Genomic DNA, 22,789 nt, shown 5'->3' on the forward strand with positions numbered 1-22,789 from the left:
CGGCAGCTGTCAAACATATTGTCATGCACATGGGAAGGGATAAGAAGTACGGAAGCTGTCAAGGTATACAAAGGATTAAGGCAAGGTTGTCCTCTATCACCGGTGCTGTTCATGCTTTATATGATAAACATGGAACGGGGGATACAAGAAAGTAACCTAGGTTTTAACCTGTCATATAGATTAGGTGGAAAGGCGGTATCAGCGCCTCTCAGGTTTGATGTATGCAGACGATATTGTGCTGCTCGCTGAGAGTCCGGAAGAATTCCAAACTCAAGTTAAGTATTGTGGAGACGATGGGGACGCTCTAGGCTTCAGTTTTACCACAGTTAAGTCGGATCTGATGATTTTCAATGGCTCAGCTGATCAGGGTCTTAATATCCAATGCCATGAAATACCCAGAGTAGCAGAATATAAATATCTCGGGGTATGGGTAAACGAAGGATTGGCATACATTGGAAAGCATGAGCAATCACTTAAGGCCGAAGGGCGAAGAAATGCCGGGATAATGAAGCATAGGTCACTGTGGGGATACAACAGGTATTATGTTTTGAGGGGTATTTGGAAAGAAATTATGGTGCCCGGGCTTACTTTCGGAAATGCGGTTTTGTGCCCTAAAATCAGAGGGACAGTCGACATTAGAAATAAATCAGAGAGCCGTCGGACGATTAGCACTAGGTGCCCACGGAAAAACCACAAATAAGGCGGTACAGGGAGATACGGGCTGGGCATTTTTCGATGTACGGGAAGCTCAGAGTAAACTATTTTATGAGGAATGCCTGAGGAAATTGGACAGTAACAGACGGGCAGCTAAAGTATTTAAATACCTATACCTAAAAAGCGTTGACTCACAATGGAGGAAAAGAACTAGGAAACTAACCAGTAAGTATGCTAGTCACAAGGACGTAGAAATAAAGAGCGTTAAGCAACAGGTGAAAAACACAGAAGGTAAAAATTGGATAAATTCGATGGAAAAGAAACGTGTGGAATTATACCGAAAGTAGAAAAGGTAGATCAGGAAAAGAGCTTTCTTTGATAACTCAAGAGGCAGTGCCCTGCTTTTTGAAGCTAGATCAGGGTGCCTTAGAACACCCAGTTACAAAAAGAAATTAAACAATGAAGATGACGCATGTTCTGTATGTGGTAACTCCAGTGAAACAATTGGCCATATTATACTCGAATGTAACGGTATCCATCCGGAAGTCGATGCAGGCGCAGTCACTGTTCCTGAGGCTCTGGGGTGTAGAGATACCAGTGGCCGGGTGGATAAACCAGCTGTGGAAATTAGCAGAAAATGACTGGAAGATTGGTGGCTTAAAAGCAGAGAAGTTACATAATGTTAGTAATGTAGAAACAAAAATTTAGTAAATAGAACGATGGTATAGTTAATTAATCTAAATCAATAATTAAGATATATTGAGAAAAATGAGCATGATAGCTACTGCTACCACCCCTTTTCAAAGGGGACGCTCCTATATTCCATACATCCATCCATTGTTGCCACATTGAAGAGCAGCGGCCTCCTCTTGGAACCACATCCCTTCGGCGTCTCTGAATGCGGGTTGATAAACACGCAGCAGACCAATTTTAACCACTCCCCGAGGGTGTGACATCTTGTGAAAAAAAGAGGTGGATTTAAAAGTTGGTTTATAGCAAAGCAAAGGCGCAATATCGACTTGATATCTGCAGGGCTTAAACATCAGGATAGACGGTTCTGAGTTGGTACTCCTTGAGGTGCAGCTTCATCGTTTATAAACGATGGTGCAGCTGATACGCTGAAATTCCAAACCGATTGAAGACGTTTGAAAATTCGCGTCCTCGTTTTTAATCACTTACCTGTGCAAAATATTGAAACGTCTTCCGTCCGTAGCAGGACATTACCACAATAACCGACTTTCAAGGGCTTCAAAATGCAAAGTCAAAGGTGCTTACAAGTCCGGCCGTACCTCAACCGACACCGTCTGCTAACCCCTGCCAAGTCGCCTCCACCCCCCCCCCCCCCCACTCCTCGGCCGACAAAATCATTTTTATGTTAACTTTTCTTTATTCATTTTTCTGTTGGACGCCTGCTACTAAAAGTTGTTTTGACAGTTCATTAACGTTGCATATGTATTTCGATGACTGAACCCTGCAGGGAAACCGCGAATCAATAGCGTCAGCCAGAAGTCGTCCCCATTACTCCGCCCTAGGTTATACCACGGCCGGTCTCGATGGAGAGCGCGCGCTATTTCTTACGGCCATCTCAATCACCGCGGGAACAATGGGAACGTTTCTCCTTGAGTTACACTCTCCGCCGCCGCAAGGGGCGCGACCTGCTCTGTTCGCTCCGCGTCTCCTTCAGCGGCGGCGGGTGGCTTTTGCCTGGTTTCGCGCTGTCACTCGCGTGTTTCGTGGTGAATGCAGCCCCGAAATTAAAGAACACAGAAAGTAGATGCTGCAGCGGCATGTCGTCAACATACTACACACACACTGTCGTTCAGCAAACGTTCGACAAGCAAGGCATACATTGCGGCATGGTAGCTACTTTTGTCCATTTAAATCAGAATTTTTTCCAAGCCTGTACAATAGAAACAAAAAAAAATGAATGAGAAGTGATCACATCGAAGCTTCTTCAAGGCTAACATGACAGCAACTCGTCGGCAACAGCAAAACCGTCTTTCAGCGCTAGATGCGAAGCCATTCATGTAGCACCGAAGATGAAAATAATTTCATAAAAATGTAATGTAAATTGCAAAATGCTTGCAGGAGATTAAGTATTAGTATAACAGTCAAAGTAAACGTTGTAGTTTTAAACGTTATTACAATTCATATATTAGCCAATGTGTAGTATTATAAACATTATTTTAATTCTGCATATAAACATTGTTTTAATGAAATTTTTACATGATATTAGGCTTATTATGAAAACAATAAAAAAAGGTTTGATATTCATGACACCACTTGTGCTCGAAGTGGTAAAAAGAGGCCAATAAATGATGAAGGTGATGCTCGATGCAGTGACTTACAAATGAGTTCACCTGCTATATCGAAAATATGCAATAAACTTCTAAAGCGTTAAAGGACACTCTCACTGAAGACTCATTTCAAGCCTTATATAGCGACCCATTGAGGCTCTCTTCGGGAAAGTAAGGTTAATGCGCGGAAGGGAATGACATATGCTAGATGCGAGGGTCGTAACAGCTAGCGGCGCATGACTACATTGTCGAGACGGACGTTTCGTCTGAGAGCAAAATCAAGGCACTGAAGGAAGTGATGGCATCTCCTACCATCCCATTTCCCACTGTCACATATTCCCGTTTACCTTACGTCGCTGGATATATCGTTTAGTTAATCAACGTCGGGTGTGACGCTTGCGCTATTCTTCTTGAAGCTAGAGAAAGTAGCAGCCCCATGTAGTACGCTCTTCTATGAGGAAAATATTCTAGCGGACTCCACTATCCGAAACCAGAGCTTGTTGCCCTATTGGAGAACCTTTTTTTTTTTTTTAGAAAAAGCTGCCGTGCACCTACTATACACACAAATGTTCTCGAAGTACTTAAGATCCTGATTCAGTCAGCATTTCAGAATTCAACACTGAGTTGCCCGAAAGGAATTGACAACAGCTATGTTATTAGGTCCGCTTCTTTGATATTTGAAAAATTTCTCAGAATTCTTCTTCTCAATTAATTATAACAGGAAAGTGACAGAGAAGACCGAGAGGCCAACTCCTTATGTTCACAAGCCGTGCAGGAAAATTTTGAGACTGAATTTTCTAGACGCAGGTCGCATTTTGATGAATTGATGAATATATGGTACAATGTGTAACTTTGAAGGACAATTTTTTTTCTTGTTTGCCGCTCTTTTCGATTCTGCTTAACTGTTTATGCCCATTTCATTGATTAAAAGTAGTCGCGAGACTACATATACATCTTCGGTCTTTCAATCGACTGATATGTTTTGAACGAAGCTAGAACAGCCCACTCCACTAGAGAAGGGAATTTTTACTATATGAGTAAATTTTTGTTCTTTCCTTTGAATCTGAGATGCGCCATGAATTTTTGCCGATGCCCCTTCTGATCTAAACGAAAACGGTAGCGGTTGACAGAATCTCCACCCAACAGTTCACCATGCATCACGTCAGGTCGCTCTACACCTGCTTAAAACATTCAAAGGCACTTGCATAGCCTGGTAAATTTATTTGTGTACAAAACTTAGGGGCAAAAAATGTTGAAGTGTACCCGAAGCTTCATTCGACCGTGCACGGACGCACTGACGAAGGAGCGCGCGCGTTAGCGGATTGTTGACTGTATTTTATTCCTCGTACACGATAAATGTTCGATGTTGATGACGGACTTTGTATAAACCATAAGGGGCGAAATGTCAGGACCTGCCGGTTGCAAGTGACGCGGGCGAAGCTAAAAGCGAGCGCGCGTTTCCCTTGCGCGTGAACGGCTGTAGCGGAGGAGCAGCAGTGGGGCGGTGGCGACCCCACCGAGGCGCGGCGGGCGGTAGAAACAGACCCCATTGGAGAGGCCGTAAGAGAAGAGAAGCGCTCTCTCCCTCGAGACCGGCCGTGGTTATACATAGGTCCCAGCGGGTCACAGACCGCAACATAGAAGCAGCTGGTAAGGTCTAAAAACACATACGCAAAGAGACTTATTAGTGAAAAAATAAGTTTAGTTGCATTTTCAGACATCAGTTATTCGCCCTAGGACGCCTGATCGAATCCAGGCCTCGGCGGCCGCTTTTCAATGCAGGCGCAAATCTAGGCGCCGTGTGCTGTGCGATGTCAGTGCACGTTAAGGAACCCCACGTTGTCGAAATTTCCGGTGTGCTCCACTACGGCGTCTCTCATAGCCTGAGTTGCTTTGGGACGCTAAACCCCGAAACCAAATCAAACCAAACCAAGCTTCAGTTATTCTTCAAGAAGTTTCCTTGCACGAACAAAGCAAAAAATATTGGCTTTCTGATTGATTTAAACCTTTATAATAAACTTGTCAATGGTAGAGGCGTGCATAGAGTGGACACAAAAGCGATACGTACAATCACTACTGCAAGATAAATGGCAGCCATAGTTGCTCGTAATTGACAAATCAACTGTTCATTTAGCAGCGAATAAGCGCATAGAGCTAGGTCTCAACTTTATTTTTTTTTATTTACAAATACTGCAGCCTCGATGATGCTAATGCAGGAGTGGGCAGGGAAAGAAAATGTATCAGAAAAATAGAAACATGCAGAGATAAAAAAGAAAAATCAAAATGAGCACATAGCCACAATGTCTTTCGTGCAAGACGAAAACAAGGAGAGGGCCCGAAGGAGAAGAGATGAGAGGGGGGGGGGGGGGGGGCACTCAGTGAAAATTGGCGCCCTGTGCGATGCGACCGCACTGGTCGACAAAGGCCGACACTTGGTGCTTGTTTATACTGTACTAATTCGTAGACAACAGGTTGCTAAACCTAATGTACTGTTTTTACTGGACACTTGGTGCTTGTTTATACTGTACTAATTCGTAGACAACAGGTTGCTAAACCTAATGTACTGTTTTTACTGGCCTCAGAATCGGGATTGTTTACAATTGAAATAAAACTTATGGAACATCTAAACGACATGATTTCGTTGGTTAAACTGTCAACTCAATCCAAATTTCATTTCGTGGTGCCTGAATTTAACGCAGGAAAGCCTCCTTAGGTATGTAAATCTAGTATGATTTCCCTCCACATGGACATAAAAGTGTGTAATTTTGGATATTTAGGATACATTTTCTAAACTTAGCTTTTTATAAAGCAAAACGTTGTTATCGTAGCTACTATTACTGCTGTAGAGTAATTATAGTAGAGTCACTCAATACGTTTCTGGCTACGACACTCCGCCATAACCCAGAACTCTGAGGGAGCTTTGTGCGCTACCAGGGATGGCCGCAGAGTGGCGTTGCGTGCCTTCTCGCTGAAATAGGAAAGTGGCAGTGAAATCTACCGCATTTTTATCGTGGCGAGCATAGAGGAAGTGTGCATTTTATTAATTCGTGAGCAGTGGCTCATGATTAAAACAATTAATGAAACATCTGCAGAAGGTGTCCCCAACACGCGTCCGCATACAGTGTGTACAGAAAGTGTCCGCACCTGCAAAATTGGCCCTCTGAACCCCTGAAATTTGATTCAACTTAATTTTGTGTCAATCTAATCCGAGTGTGATGACTCGAGTTACTTAAAGTGTCCTGGGTCCACACTGGGCATGAGGAGATGGAGGCACAGACTCGGGGTATAATTTCAAACATATTTAATTCAAACAACTGGCTCACTTTCGCTTGCGGCTCACCGTCACTGGGCTGCGTTGGCGTGGTGCTGCACGGGCCCCGAAGAAGGGCTGGGTGTTCCTCACGGCCAGTTGGCGGAGTGCCGATGTCATGCCGCTGCTTCCTTGTTTCCAGCTGGCGTAGGGGAGGGGGGGGGGGGAGTGGAGGCAATATGACAGCGGCCGAACTTAACCGGCAACTAGACCCCGGGCTCGCAGGTCGTGGCGCAGCCCCAGTCTTCTGCCTTGCTAGTCTTCTATTCGGCCGTCTCATCCGCTGCCTAGAATTATGTCCTGCTCTCTTGTTCGCCTCCTCTTTTTAAGACCTTCCGCTCCGTTGTAGTGCCTCCTGTTCACGGGATGACCGGTTGCCTTTATTAGCTCCCCTGCGGCTTTTGCCTCTTCGCCCTTTCACAGGCCGGGAGTAGTCGGCGCGATACCAAATATGGCCATGTCTGGAGTCTGGGCACTCGACGCCGGCATGGCGCGGTCAGCAGTGTCCATGAGTCACTGACCGGCGTCCGCGGCATCGTGCACGCGCACGAGCAGTCACATCCGTTCCTTCTAAGAAAAAAAAAATGTTCGCCGAATATTACGAGTTCGCAGTACACACAGACGAACACTCACAACCTTTCGGCTATCTATTCCACGAAAGTCATGGTTTCTTAGTCACGAACACTGAGCCAGACCATAATTTCAAAAGTATTCTTCAATGTAAATACCCCTAGAGGGCACAATGAGATAACAATGAACACTATTTACATAAACTTTGAAAACGAACAAAGATGCAACTAAAATCATTCCGAGCGTTAGGTATAAAACATTATTTTTCTTCAAGAGAGAGTTTAGCTGTTAGCTAGGGACTTCCGCGCCAACCACTCGGTTGCGGAGGTGGCACCTAGCAGCTGGAAGGAAAGAGGGAGGACCAGGGCAGCTGGCATTGCTTGTTGCAATATTATCTACGTTACAATTTCGGCCGATCGCTATGCCTCCTCCTCAAGGAGGACGACACCGAACTGCGACTGCAGAAAGTTTTCCAGTTCATCACAGGGACTAAAGATTTCGCGCAGGCTTCGCTTACCCCTGTGCTGTTTATCAGGGTTGTTAATAATGGCAGGGACTGTGCGCTGGTCGTTCTCCCCCTCTTGTTCCCGTAAGGCAACCGTGGCGGCAAGAGACGAGTTGGCTGGTGCTTGCTTTAGTCGGTTAGCATGAACCACAGCCGTCGATATCTGTGCGATCTCTCGAATCCTGAAATTGACTGCCGAGAACAGCTACACTATGCGGTATGGTCCTTTTCATTTAGGCGTCAACTTACTGGAGAGTCCTACCTTTACCTACACGCACTCCCACCCTGAGTGTAACCGCCCTAGCCCCGGTGTCGTATTGCCTTTTCCTCCTGTCGGCTGCTTCCCGTAATGCTTCCGCTGTCAAATCATGGGCCACCTGCAATCTAGATGTCAGTTCTGCGCAATAATCCTCCAGTGATGGCATTCGTCGCTCTCCGTCAACCATGCACTGCATTTGGCGTGTCTGGATCGCGGCCAAATAACAGGAAGAAAGGCTAGTCACCGGGGCTCTCATGCACCGCCGTGTTGTACGCAAAGACAGCAAATGGTATCCATAAATCCCAATCACGTTGATCTCGCGAAGTATAGTGAGATAACAGTGGGCTTGAGGTTTGGTTAAGCCTCTCTAGAGCACCGTTGCAAGCTGGGATGGTCTGCCTTTTGTCAATCCCAAAAATCCAACAGAGATCCTTTATTAATCTCGAGACAAAGTTTGACCCTTGATCCGTTAAGAACGCCGTGCCGGAAAACGACCGCTTTTTAAATGCGCCGTTTCAGCTTTTTGGTCAGGCAGTGCCGTTTTTTAGCGTATTTTGTCAAGTGATCCACACACACCAGTACATATTGGTTTCCTGTCGTCGTCGCCCATAATATCCATTCCCACCCTTTCAAAAGGCGTTGAGACCTCCTCAAATTCTTGAAGGAGAGCTGGCCTGCGGTTTTTCGGGGTCTTTCTTTCTAAGTAAGATTGGCAGTTACCGCAGTAGTCTCGAACGTCAGAACGCATGCCTTGTCAATAGTAGTAGCACTCCAACATTCTCTGTGTCTTTGCTACTCCACAGTGACCCGCGTACGGAGCATCATGAAAAACCCTGAATATACGTGGTACTAGCGACCTTGGCACCACAACACTTTCCCACACCTGGCCACTTTTCTTCCTGACCGAGTAGGCCGTGTGCGCTTTCGTAGTATCCCTTGGTTGTTCAACAAATAAGCATTGTCCGGATCCTAAACAATCCCCCCCCCCCTCCCCGAAGCAGCACGAAAGAATTTCTCCAGTGCTTTGTAATTTCGCTGTTCAGTGCGGAGGTCCTCCATGTCTAAAGCCGGACAAAACTCACGGCGCGAACTAAATTTCTACTTAAAGGCCGGAATACATGGAGCGTTTTTGCCGCGTCAAACAGGCGTTTTACGCCCGGCGGCGCGCACTCGACGCCCAGCGTCGGAAAAAACGCGCGCCGCCGCCGATCTGGCCCTGCCAGATATTTGACGCGCGGGCGGCGCGGCGTCCTCTCGAACCGGAAGCTACTGCCGCGCGGGCCAATAGAAGCGCGGAAAGCTGGCATTTCCGGTTTGAGCGGCCGCTGTCAACATGGCCGCCATGGCTGACGAGGTGAGCGGCAGTTTGGCCGCAGAAATGTGATTATCGTAAAAATAAACGCCTAATCAAACACGGAATGTCACTTTTTTGTGAGTATACGACCTACTCTCGGATCGTAATGTATTCGTTTTCTCCCCAAAGCGAATTTGTAAAAAAAAAAGAAAAAAAAGAACCGTGCCGCTGGTATCAGAGTATCCGAGCGGGCATTTCGAGGTATCTTCGTTCATTCGAGCGAGCCAAATCCTCGTGCAACCTGTGTACGCTTTCTACTTTTAGCACAGTAGCGTTTCAATGCGCCCTTTCGCGATTTTAACGCAAGGAACAGCGTCGCTTCTCTCACGTACCTCGCTCTGCGGTTATTTCCGCTCGCTGATGCATTTGCTTTCGCATCGAGGGATCCGCGGCGGCGCTCGCGCCGCTTCGTCGTTCCATGTATCTCGAGCTGGGCGTCGCGTCGGCGCGGCAGTTTTCTAAGCGCGAAAATCGTGGAAAAAAACGCCGCATGTATTCCGGCCTTAATGCGTCCGCGTTAGTATGTGCCTTCCCTTGCTTGTGTTATATCTCAAAATCGTATTCCTGAAGCTGCAGGTTTCACCGCGCACGGCGAGCTTGGGTAGCAGCCACTTAAGGGGCTGGCAGTTGGTCACTAGCGTGAATCTGCGGCCGTAGGTATAGTACTGAAAGTACCACACGGCCCACACTACCGGAAGACACTCACGCTCAGTGGCACTATAACGCGCTGCTCAACTGGGCTGAATTGTCTGCTTGCGAACGCGACTGGGTGCTCCCTGCCGTCAAAGGAGAGCACCGCTCCTGCGGCAACCTTGGAGGCGTCGGACGCCACAATAACGGTCTTGCTAAAGTCTTAATTCTCAGCAAAGGGGCCGTCAATAGTTTTTTAACTCCTCGAACAACGTCTGTGTCTCATCCGACCATAGGAACACGGTGTTTTTTGCAGTTAATGCAGTCAATGGCTTCGTGATTCGGGCAAAGCCTTGAACATGCCTTCTGTAATATCCGACTGGGTGCCACCTCGGTCAGAGATAATATGTGTGGGCGTGGTTTTGGCTTACATTGATGAAGCACACATAGGGTGCTTGAACCTGCATGTAGAAGGGCTCGCAATAGAATTGAGTGTGTCGGGATGTGTTGTCTCGGTAGGGTCAAAGAAAGGGGTTCCTGTCCGCTGCGTAACTACTCGCAAGAAGAGCTCCGATTGCCGAAAAACTAAAGCGCAGCTACATTTACTAAGGCTGAGGTGGATGAAATGGATGCCGCAGTTTGCTCCACAAGGCTCCTCAGTGAAGGGAAAGATAAAAAAGCGGTCCCCCATTTCGACCTCTCTCATATCGAGAGCCAAGAGCCAGACAGAGTTGAGAGTCTCGTACATCGTCACTCTGATGTATTCGCTGCATCAAAGCTGGACTTAGGAAGGTGCGCAGTGACTAAGCACCGTATTTTTCACCGGTGACTCATCGCCAGTGTACCACCGGGCCTATAGAATTCCTTACTCACAATGAGAGGAAACGAATAGGAAGGCCCAGGAGTTGATCGAGAGCACTACAAATCTCAGTGGGCACTGGGGAGTGCCGGCGCTTCTAGTTGAGAAACCCGACGATTCATTTCGATTGGTAATAGATTACCGGTGGTTGAATTCCTTTACGAGAATGGGCCCCTACCCCCTGCCACAAGTACAGGAAACCCTCGCACAGCTAGGGTCCGCCAAATATTTTACGGTTGTCGACCTTGCATCGGGGTTCTGGCACATTGAATGGGATCCGCAGGATATTGAACAAACGCATTTTCAGTGAAGACGCATGCCGATGGGACTTGTTAACAGCCCTGTCATCTGGCAGATGGCCGCGCCGCGGACGTAATTTTGGCTGGTCTCCTGGGAAAAAGGTGCTTCATTAACATGGACGATATCATTATTTATAGCAGCACTTCTGCTGAGTACTTGCAGGCAGTCGAGAAGGTACTGATCAGATTGTGAGAAAATGGAAACCATCGAAGTGCCAACTTCTTCAGCATTAGGCCAGATACCTTGGACATATATCGTTTCTGCGGACGGAGTAAAACCTGAACCAGATAAACTAACTCCGTGACTTCCCTAGGCCAACTGGAGTTCAAGGTGTGCGCGAGTTTCTTGGCTTACCTGTTTCTCTAGTTTCTGGACACTAACTCGCGCGTGTTATGGCGAGTCTTCCGCGCGCTGCTCCGCATACTCCACCCGTGCAACATACCCAGCCTCTCGGTTTTCCAATGGTATCAGATTCCCGCGACAGGAAAAGCAGTTATGGCTTGGTATGAGGTCGATGCCATGTTGCCGCAGCATGTCCTGACCCACGAGACCCGCTATCTCATCCGCTAGCGATACAGCGTCGGAACAAATGTAGCTGGGATGGTCAAAGCTCTCATTTCCGATAGAAAATCGGAAAAGGTAGAGGCCCCCAGTTCCGACATCCGCTTCTGTGATCCCCATAAGGCTTGCATTAGGATATTGTTTGGCTTAATGCACCTGCCTACCTCCCTTCTTCGTTAGAATATCGATAAACGTTTGCTTTAGGAGCGTTATCCTGGAGCCAGAGTCGACCAACAGATTGCAAGTTACCCCATTATCCACAAATTTGGCAATTGGGCAGGACTCTCCAAACACGCTTACTTAGCACAGCTATTCGGGCCTTCCACACAACCGGCTCGGCTGCGGGGGACTCTGCGCATTTTTTGGGACAGTAGTTTTTTGTTCAGCCTCCGTCAGCGCAAGCAGCTACTCATTTGTCTTTTCAAACACGCGGCTTATCTTGAGACAGTTCCTAGTGACGTGCCCGTAACTGCAACAACCATAGAAGTGAATCTGCCTTTCGTGATTCCAAAAATCGCCTCTCTTGTTTGATATTAATCCTTCCGCAAAGAGCGTATAGCACGGTTGCGCTTGCGTCTGCACTTACGCGTTTTGGCTCTGTTGTTGGTAACAGAGTCTCCTCGCTCACTTCCTCGCTGGAGGCCAACTCGTTGCGCTCTTCATCTACGGCTGCCTCAACAGCCCCTGCAAAAGTAGCTGGCACCTTCGACAGGACAAACCTGAGCACTGGATCCCTCAGCCCGGTGATAAACTGGCACTTCATATGCTCAAGAAGCAGCTCTTTGGCATGCTTTTGCTTAGCGCCATCAGGCCCTGGCTCTCGCGCTAAAGTGTCATTACCAAGGAAGCGAAGACGAGAAGCAAACGCGCGTGCGTCTTCTCCCAGGTTCTATCTAGCGTCGAGAAACCGCCGGAGCTTTTACGCTGGGAGGATCCCTGTCAAAGTACTTGAACGCTAGTGTCTTAAATTCAGCAAATGTTCCCGCGTTCCTTACTCCCTCATCTCTCCAGGCAAAATCATGTGCTGCTCCGTACATTCGACATTTCGCCATCCCTAGCTGTTGTCCTTCACTTAAACTGCCCATTTTTCCTATTTGTTCTAATATATAAATATTTTGTGATAGCCTGCCCTTTATCGCCACCAGTAAATTTCTCTACAATGCTAGCTAAAGCAAATACGCTTGCCCCAAATTGCACTCAATTGTGTTCCTTCCATTTTTAACCAAATTGTCAATGCCTCAAGCTCCTCTCGCTGGGGGTACAATCCAGCTTTTACCCAATGATTTAAGTGTGGACTCCACTTCTGACCCCAATGTGATACCTCGAGTTACTTAAAGTGGCCCTAGGTCCACACTGGGCATGAGGAGATGTAGGCACACACTCGGGATATAATTTTAAACATATTTAATTAAAACAACTGGCTCAGTTTAACTTACAGCTCGCCGTCACTGGGCTGCGTCGCTACGTCGGCGTGGTACTGCACGGGCCCCGAAGAAGGGCTGGGTGTTCGTCAAGCCCAGGTGGCGGAATGCCCACGGCTGCCGCTGCTTCCTTGTTTCCAGCTGGCGTAGGGGGGGATGAGCTGTCAGGCGTGAAAGCAGGTTGTCAGGAGCTGACCTTTAACGGCGGCTAGACCGCAGGCCCGCAGGTCGCGACGCAGCCGTAGTCTTTTGCCCAGCTCGTGTTCTGTTCGACCGCTCGTCCGCTGCCTGCGATCCTGTCCCCACTCCCCCGTTCACCTCCTCTTTTTAAGCCCTTTCGATCTATTGTTGTGCTTCCTTTTCGCGGGTTGACCAATTTCCGCGGCCACCGGCTGCCTTTGCTTGCTCCCCCGCCACTTTCGCCCTTTTGCCCTTTCACAGGTCGGGAGTAGTCGGTGGCTGTCCATATATGGCAAGTTTCGTCCGTGACATATGGACACATTTAGAGTCTGGCCACTCGACGCTGGCATGGCGCGGTCAGCAGTGTCCGTGAGTCACTGACCGGTATCCGCGGTATCGTGCACGCGCACGATCCGTCGCACGAGTATGGTTCACTCAGTGCTGTTGTCCAAGTTTGGATGGGTCACCCCGAAAATTTGACCCACTGGACCCCCAAAATTGTAACTTCTCAGTATATTTGATCATTTTTGTTCAACCTAATTCGAGCAGGGCCAATTCAGCAGTGATATCCAAATTTGGGTTTCCACCCCCAAAGTTTGGCCTCTTGGACCAATAAAATCGAGCCGCGTCAGAATTTGACCAAAACTGATGTCTAACCGAATTCAGGTTTGGTTGATTTATGGGTTTTAACGTCCCAAAGCGATTCAACTATGAGAGACGCCGTAGTAGAGGACTCCGGAAATTTCGACCACCTGGGGTTCTTTAACGTGCACTGACATCTCACAGCATACGGGCGCCTTGCTTTTCGCCTCCATGGGAAAGCGGCCGCCGAGGCCGGGATTCGATCTCGCATCCTTCAGCACAGGAGTCCCCAACAACTACACCGCTGCGTCGGGGTCAAACCTAATTCAATATCGTCTATTCGGTGTGAACTTCCAAATTTCGGCGGGCCACCACCAAAATTTCACCCCCTGACTCCTACCATTTTACTTAGCCCGAATTTATTTTAAACTGATGCCTAACCAAACTTGACATGCATGACCAACTAGGTGGTCGCTCCCAAATTCAGGTGGGCCGCCCCAAAACTTTCCATCCTCGTAAGCCCGACATTTGACCCTGCCAACATTTTCCCGCAACTGGTATCTAACCGAACTGGATCACGACCAATTTAGCGATGGCTGCAATATTTAATTGGAAAATGTGCGTTGGGCCATCCCTAAAACTCGACATGGTTATGCATTCTGCCCGCGTGTGAGGCTGCCTGCACCCTTGGATTTTTTCACCTCCTGCCCTGTACTGTGCCTGGTATGGTGTGTGAAAGCCTGGAAATACAGCGCGTACTTGGAGCGTCTTCCGTGCGTAGGGAAACTAAGATAAGTATTGATATTTTGCCTACTTATTGACAACGAACGGAGAGAAATGGGATAGAGGGCTGTAAAAACCTCCGGAAAAAAAATTGCTGCTTTATAGTTCTCTTCCCGCAAGTGCGTTTCTGCGAAAAGCTCTTTAACGCGAGCGGCACGGTTTGCAAGGATCAATGGATAGTTGAACGTGTGTTTGTGGCGTGGCACCGTGGTGTTTCGGAAATCTCTGCTTCACTCCACTGGGAGGACTTTCAACGGCCTCCCGGCGCATCTTCTGGAGACGAAGTGTCGTCGAGAATCATTAGACCTTCAGCACGGGGTGTTTTGTTGCATACTCCTTCCTTGCGTGCCCATGAAGTAGTTTTCAATGATGACATGCTCCAGCCACATAATAATAATAATAATAATAATAATAATAATAATAATAATAATAATAATAATAATAATAATAATTGCAATAATAATAATAATAATTGGTTTACAGGAAAGAAAGGACGTTGTATCTGTCATACTTGTTTCTGTGGACACCTTCTTCGGAGCCCTCCACTACGGCGTCTGTGATGACCTGGGTCGCTTTCAGAGGTGGGCATTTGACCTCAAAAACCTCGACCTCACCTTAAACTCAAAAAATATTTGGCGACCTCACTCAACCTCAACCTCATCAATTGAGGTTGAAGTCCCCCAGGCGACCTCACCTCACTTTTCAGGTGACTATTGGCGACCTCACTCAACCTCACCTCAAACTCAAAATGAGAGGTTGAGGTCGGGCGCTCGACCTCAAAAAAAAAAGAATCTATAAATTAACCGTAACTTAAAGCAAATATACATTTCTCGGTAATCCTGGGGTATATATAGGCTAGCCAGAATTTTGTCGTATGAAGGCTGTATTTTACTCCTAATTTTATACTACAAATAATATCCTGGATAAAAGCAGAGAAACTCTGGACACTACATGTCCAACTCTGCACTAAAGTGGCAATCCTCTCCCCCTCCTCGCCTACCCTTTTGTGGTCGGTTTCAATCTAAGGCCTACATGGGTACCACGTTACTGCGCATAGGCCCATATTGCAATACAAAGAGTTTATCCCATCATCTGACCCACGTGAATAAGATTCGTATTAGAAATAAAACAAGCCAGTTCTTACTATAAACTGAAAAGACAAATGCTGTTGACCCTAGTGACGACGACAACAATGACGATATGCCCTTTTTCTTTTCTTGGCTCATAGCGCTAAACAGACAGGGACACAGTCAAACATACGGGACGGGCGATAAAAAAAGCGCCCGTCCCGTATGTTTGACTGTGTCCCTGTCTGTTTAGCGCTATGAGCCAAGAAAACCGACACCAACGCGCCCAAGCTTTCATCCTTGCTCTTTTTCTTAATTCGAAAAAAAAAATTAATGATCGCCGAGCTTTTTTTTTTAATACACTGTACATTGTTTTGCTAAATAATACATTAAATTAAGAAAAAATAGGAATACAGTCGTGCCTCGTTATGGAAGCTTTGGTTTCCGACCAAAACTGTCCATAAAGCGAGTCATCCATAATAACGAGTCATGAATAAAAACGAAAAGTATATCATTGAGAAAAAGTTTATATTAATGGCTGCTGTTTTCATTACTTTGGGTATATAAACACAGCTGAGATGTCGATGCTACCCTCTTCTCCATAAATCCGTCGACCCGAAATGTCATGTCTGTCCTAAAACTTGTCAGCGTTCCTCTTTAGTAGCTGAAGTCAGTATCGCCTAGACAGAGCGTAGAATAATATTTCTCAGTAAACATCTCCCTGTTTTACTGAACAAAAATTCCGTAAGTCATCACAGGTAAAACCTATCAAGACGGAGGAGAAGCACCCATAATGTTGCCGAGGCAGCGAGCCTTCTCTTGAAGCATTTCGTCGCTCACGACAGCACCATTCGCGTTCACATTCCCGAACCACATTACCAAGGCTGACTCCATTTCTTCGAACTGTGCTGGGCGCTGTCGGACTATGGCTTACGCTGTGATGCCGACGTTGAGCCATTTATCGGAGTCCGGTAGTATATATAGATGGTATAGACAAGCGTCATGTTTGTAAACAAAGGTGGCGCTGCGATCGGCAGCGACATGGGGTGTAGGCAAAAGCGCGGCGTGCCTACACTGCGCAAAGCGACGCTGCCTTCGAAACCAGTTCGCGCGTGCGAATATATTGAAACGTAAGCTTCGCTTATACGTAGAAATAGCTTGGTTTATGCCTGGAGAGTATTTCCGCACATTATCAGCCGATTACAGCTAGAATTACTTGGCGAAGAGCGCTGCATTGGCTTCCTTCTCCGTGGCCTCAACAGCGCGCGGCTGCGGTACGTAGGCGACAGCCGTGAGTGATTGAGTTAAATAAAAACGAGAAAGCGCAATGTATAAGAAAGACTAATAGTCAACCCTGTTCAACTCTAAGGCCTATTCCTGGCGCATGCAAGGAGGACGACAATATGAATGACTGGAAGTGTGTTTTTCATATGACGAATCTATTGACTGCTTTTCTGTTGCTTCAAGCACTCACCCTAAAGAACAATATTATCGGCAACTATATATAGTAAACTAGAAATCACATTTCTAGCTCACTTTACCGGCAACTTAAGTCATAGAATTTCGTATCTAAAAAGAACTCAATTTTTTAGATCTTTTTAACATGTTGGCAAAGTGCACTGCCAACTTGTTTTCGCCTGCCCGATAAAAAAGACGTCGACATCTATCTCATCTTACAGATGTAGCAAGGTCATTCACAGGTTAATATGTACATGAATGCCAGTACGAAAGCTCTCATTTTGTACTCTTGCTCTATAGGAGAAACGCATGAGTGCAGATGAAACGTTCTCCACGATCGCTTGCAGCGAAATTTGCGTGATCTGCTGAGCTTTTTTTAATATACATAGAAATTGTTTCTTCAAATGCGCATCATCTTATTCTGCTTATTTTGCACCCCTCATAGTCGATTCCTCTTTGGGACATTGAACTCCATGTACCATATATACTTAAATATCCTGCTCGATCAGAGCTAGATTGTATGTGGATATTTAATTCGTTCGTCAGGATCTTATAATGACCTCCAAAAATAAAATTTAGAAATGAGAAATAATGCTGCGGGACTGCCCGGATCATAACAATGTTTACTATAGAACCGGTGATGAAGAGACTGGTTGAAACTCGTGAAAGTACAAACAGAGAAAAGCTATACTTTACAGGTCCGGGCCTGTTGTAGCCAGCAATATCGTACTGGAGTGACCGCGCTCAACGTAATTGCAATTACCTTCACAGCAGCGTTTGTGTCCTTTCTGTGTGAACATATGCACGGGCAGCACTGCAAGTGAATAGAACTCACAGTGCAGCTTCCCTGCGTGATCATACGCACACGGAATATATCGCGTCTGAACTTCTTACAACTTAATAGCATATCAAAATGGGCACGAGCTGCAGGCGTTTGTTCTTGCGCTATTCGTCGTGCCGCCAAAAAGCAATCATGATAATTAAGGGTTGCAAAGAACTGATCTAGTTTCGGTGAAGAGCTGCAACGCATATATATGTTAGCCGCGAAGGCAATCCGTCACCGAAGAGTCTACTTGTCGCGCTCAATGCCGCTGCCCTTCGCTCTCATCTTTGTTCTACCGCAAGAAACATGTTAAAACAAGTGCCATTTTGCTTTTTGCGCCTCGTGGCGCAATCAACCGCACCACAGCTCGTAGAAATATTGGGAATTCTGCCCGATAACACAGCAATCGCCGCGCATCCAATGCAGACGGCCCGCGCTTTTGCCTACACCACGAAAGTCACTGCTGTCGCTAGCGCCACCGCATCTCCGCTGACGTCACGGGCTGACGCTTGTCTATACCGTCGACCTGACGAGGCTGAGGCCTAGTTGAACTTGGGTCCAATCTTTCACGGCTTGGATTGACTGAGATTGCTTTTGCCGCTTGTATTCACAGATTTCCCGCTTCGCGCCTAAGTTCAGCTCCATTCTTTTGCGTTTAACTCCCACCATGCCAAAAGTCAGACTAAAGTTGAGAATTACAGGCTCCTGCTTCTTTCCACTCTTTTTCCCTAGTTAACCTCCCTGACTTTCCGTTCTTCTGATTCTCCTTCTTGCCTTGTACTGTTTTTGTAAGGAAGCGAGGGAGTCAAGTCGGCAGGCTACTATACAGAGGGCTATCAAACAGCCCTTTCCTGTGCCGTTTGTATGTGTTCATATGAAACAAACACTGCAAGCTGAAGTACAGTTTAGAACGACGGCTAGCCGACTGCGAAGAGCTCAGACCTTGTCAAGGCCGCATCGTTGACCCAAGGCGAAGCCGACATGCGGATCGCTGTGGTGCAAAATGTGGTAGTTCCGCAGCGCAACAGTGACGAAAACCAGGAGCATGAGAAGGAAGGGCGTGCAGGACGGGACGCCCGATCCTGTTTGCGTGGTCGTCGCGTTTCTTTTGTCGCTCTATTTCGTGAGTGTGTCTTAACCCTGACCGAAAAGCGTTAACGGCGTCATGGAACACACTCTGTGTTCTGGGATAGAAAAACTTCAGTTCCCACCCCAATTTTTGGCGCTTGCCTTTCTTCTTATTTTTTCTTTCTTACGCTTTTAGCGGCCTCTCTTCTGTTCACGTTCAGCAGAATTTATTGCGACCACATGTAGTAGTAGTAATGCACTTTATTCAGGACTCAAATTAAGCGTCCAACAGGTCGGCTGCCTGTTGTACCAAGGCTAGTTGGTCCTTCGGTGAAGAAGATTCCAGCCAGGCACGCCAGGATACAGGTGTGGGTATGGATAGTATGAGGATTGTATGGCAGCAGGACAGAGGAAAAGACAGTGTTCAAGATTCAGGTAGACGGAGGGGCAGTTAGGGCACGAGGGGTCAGCTCGCATGTGATAAAGGGAGAGGCGCGCAGGGGTAATGAGGGCATTTGATTGAATTTTACGGAGGACTCTGGCTTGGGGGGTAGTAAAGGCTCGGTGGGGCGCCGGAAGACGGGCAAAATCTTCCTTTAGCTGCGTAGAATGCTCTTTCAGGGTGTGTTTTAGAGCGTATGCCTCGTCACTTGTCGGTGGGCTGACCCAAGGGATCACCGGAGCCCGGTTATGGAAATCGCGGGCGATCTGATTACACAGCTTATTTCCGGCGATCCCTGAATGACCAGGGATCCACTTTTAGAGTGACAGTGGCTGGGCGTAAGGCGAAGAGGGCCTCATCGAGACTGTCTCGTAAGTCAACGGGTATGGTGCGGATGTGGATGGATCGAAGAGTGTTTTGTGAGTCCGTGTATATAATGCAGTTGTTTCTGGAGGGCATTTACATGAATGTCTGAGCGGCGTGCACGATGGGCGTGATTTCAAGCGTGGTTGAGCAAGGAGGGTTGCTAAAAGGTCCACACGTCTGGCATATGGGATCCGGAAGATGCGGGGAATGGATGACATATGCGCCGGTGCCAGTGCCTGAAAGGCGTGAGGCGTCTGTGTACGCCACCGTATGAGTTGAGAAAGGAGGGTTGTGGTGGGTAGCTTGTGCCTGTCGAGGACCGTCATGTAGCCCCGGCTGCATGTGCCGAGGGATGGGTGAAATCCGGAGGTTAGAAGGGAGTGCATGACCGGGTATGTGGAGAGGAAGATCAATGTGGGGTATTCCAGCCTCCCGCAGAATCCATCGACCCTGTTGCGTGCCGGACAAGCGGGCTAGCTGGCGCTCCCGATGGAGGTTGATGAGCGCAGGAAGAGGCAGGAAAAGGCCTGTTTCGTAGAGTCGTTGGTTGTACGTGTGAACTGGGAGATGCAGTGCGGCTTTGTATAGAGTGCTGAGTGCGGCACTGAGCTTGGTAAGGTGTTGCTGTGTAAGTTTAAGGTAAGGTATGTAGTAAAGGGTTTTGTTTAGGGCCAAGGCGTGGGCTAGCTGCGTGGAACGTGACTCGCTTAGTCCAGCATGACGCTTAACTACACGCCGAACCAATTGAGTAACTTGATGGCATGTATTAATGGCCTGTTGAACGGAGGGCGTGCTTTGTTTCGTGTGAAGGTGCATACCGAGAACCCGGCATGAATTGACTCGGGGTATTGGTTGGTTATCGATGTGTAGTAATATGAGTGACTGGGTGGAGCGTTGATATTGTGTATGCGTGAGGAAAAGGAGTTCGGATTTTTCCGGTGCTGGTTGAAGTCCGGTGTGAGAAAGAAAAGAGGAGATGAGGTCAAGGCCTTGCTGTAGCGTGTTTTCGACATCTCCGGGGGACCCGCGGGTGCACCAGAGTGTGATGTCATCAGCGTAAAATATATGATGCAGATCGGGGATGGAGGTGAGCTTTCTTGTTAGTGCGGTCATGCCGATGTTAAATAGAGTCGTGGAGAGCACAGCACCTTGTGGAGTGCCACGTGTTAGGGCGATTGGTTCAGTAAGAGTATCTTGTAGTCGAAATTGGGCCGTCCTGTTCTGCAAAAAGTTACGGAGATAAGTATATGTGTTGTGCCCGCAGTTAGTGTGCTGAATGGAGTCGAGCATGTGATCATGACTGATGTCGAATGCCTTGCGAACGTCAACTGTGACCAAGGCATGTACCTGAGCTGAGGGGGGCTGGAGGAATGTGTGTTCGAGGAGGAGGAAAAGGTCTTGCGTCGAGACGTGAGAACGGAACCCGATTAGGGTGTGAGGAAAGAAGTCGATGGCGTCGAGATGCTCCTGAAAGTGGGTCAGAACCATCCGTTCCATAGTCTTTCCCGCACATGAGGTAAGGGAGACGGGACGAAGGTTTTGGAGAGCAGACGGTTTACCTGGTTTCGGAATAAGGACAATGGTCCAGCATTTCCACTCGTCGGGAAAAGTGCCCTCAGACCAGTGTTCGTTGATGTAAGAGAGAAGTGTTTCTTTGTCGGAGTCGGGAAGGTTTTGAAGAAGAGTGTAGGTGACGAGGTCCTCACCTGGTGTCGAGGAGCGGGAATTTTGTGCGAGAGCAAAATCAAGCTCGTTGAGAGAGAAGGGTTTGTCGAGATCTGCTTGAGAGGCGCCTGTGTAAGCTGGATAGGTTGATAGAAGAGGTGGAGGAATGTAGAGGTTCGATAGAGTTTGCTCTATTTGAGCGGGACCTTGCAGGGATAGAAATTTATCCATAGTGGGGGTGGGGTGGGGTTGGGAACCGAGAAGGGAGCGGAGGAGATGCCAGGTGGATTTTTGGTGGAGGGTGCCATTGATACGGTTACAAACTTTATCCCAGTTAGATGCCTCAAGGGTCGAACAGTAGTGTGTTATGTCAGAGTGTAGTCGGTCTAGTGTTTCTTTGAGTTGGAGGTTGTGTGGCTGTTGTCTGATTCTTCTAAGGAGTCGCTTGCGCCGCTTCCACAGGCGGATTAGGTGTGGGTCAGGAGTTACAGTGGGTGCAGAAGACGTTTCTGTCGTAGTTGCAGATTGTCGGGCCGAGTGAAGAGATTGGAGCCAATCTGGATATGGTGGAGCTTGGGATGAGGTGGAAGTGCGGATTTTGCGGAATGCTTCCCAGTTTGTGAGGTGTCGGGTACTTTTCCGGTGGCGTAAAGAGAGATCGAGAGATAACAGAATGCTATAGTGATCGCTGAGGAGCTGTGCGTCCGTGCTTTGCCAGGTGATTTGTGTGGAGCCTAGGAAGAGCGCGAGGTCAGGGGTGGATGGTTTTTGTGTGCTTGTGCCTGTGCGTGTGGGTGTGTCAGGAGTGTTGAGTACGGTGCAGTGATTCTGCATAATGTGTGTGTGAAGTATGCGGCCAGGCCGTAATGTAGTCGGGTAGCCCCAGCTGACGTGCGGGGCATTGAAATCTCCTGCCAGTAGCAGCTCGTGGGTGGGAGCTAGAGATGCAGTGAAAGAGAAGAGGGGTTTGAAAAGGCAGTATTCGGTGGGTCTGTTATAGAGATTGAGGAAGCATATAGGGCGCTGTTTTGGTGAGGGATAAAATACGAAAGCAATGAGATAGGGTTGTAGCACGGTCGGGTCTTCGATGTGTTCGAACTTGAGGCCTCTACGGATGAAAGAGGAAACGAGGGGTTTGGTAGTGTTGGGGTGTGCAGTCCACGGTATCCAGGGATGTTATGAGTGTGGCATGTCTCTTGAAGTAGCAGGAAAGCCGGTAGAGAAGGAAGAGTGAGAAGCCATTGATACAGAGGTGTTTTATTTGTTCTGAGGCTCCGGCAGTTCCATTGCACAATTTAGAGTGCGGTTGTGTTAGCCATTACAGAGCGTTAGAGGTGGGAGAGAACGACGAAGACGGCGGGGGTGGAGGTAAAGGACCTACCTCGGCCGCCGGAGTTGGGTGTGTACGTTTGAGAGATTTGGAGGTGGCTTGCATGGGGGTGGGAGTGTTGAGGTGGATGGTTTTTTCGAGGGAAGCGACGCTGTAGGTGAGCTCCTCGATTCGGGAGACGAGGGGGGAGACAATGGAGAGAACATTAGAAACAAGGGTTTCGAGGGTGGAAACACGGTGGGTGATTTCGGTCAGTTGTTGCTCACACGGGAGAAGACGGTTTTTTAGATCAGTGTATTGTTGCA

General features: G+C 47.8%; 1 pseudogene; it reads right to left on the reverse strand.

Moving 5' to 3' along the window:
* Nucleotides 1-18,958: 18,958 nt before the first annotated feature.
* LOC146182580 (uncharacterized) lies at nucleotides 18,959-20,992 on the reverse strand (annotated as a pseudogene).
* Nucleotides 20,993-22,789: the final 1,797 nt, after the last annotated feature.

Source organism: Amblyomma maculatum, chromosome 7 (assembly GCF_055883805.1).
Source record: "Amblyomma maculatum isolate TAMU_Amacu chromosome 7, ASM5588380v1, whole genome shotgun sequence".
Taxonomy (NCBI): Eukaryota; Metazoa; Arthropoda; class Arachnida; order Ixodida; family Ixodidae; genus Amblyomma; species Amblyomma maculatum.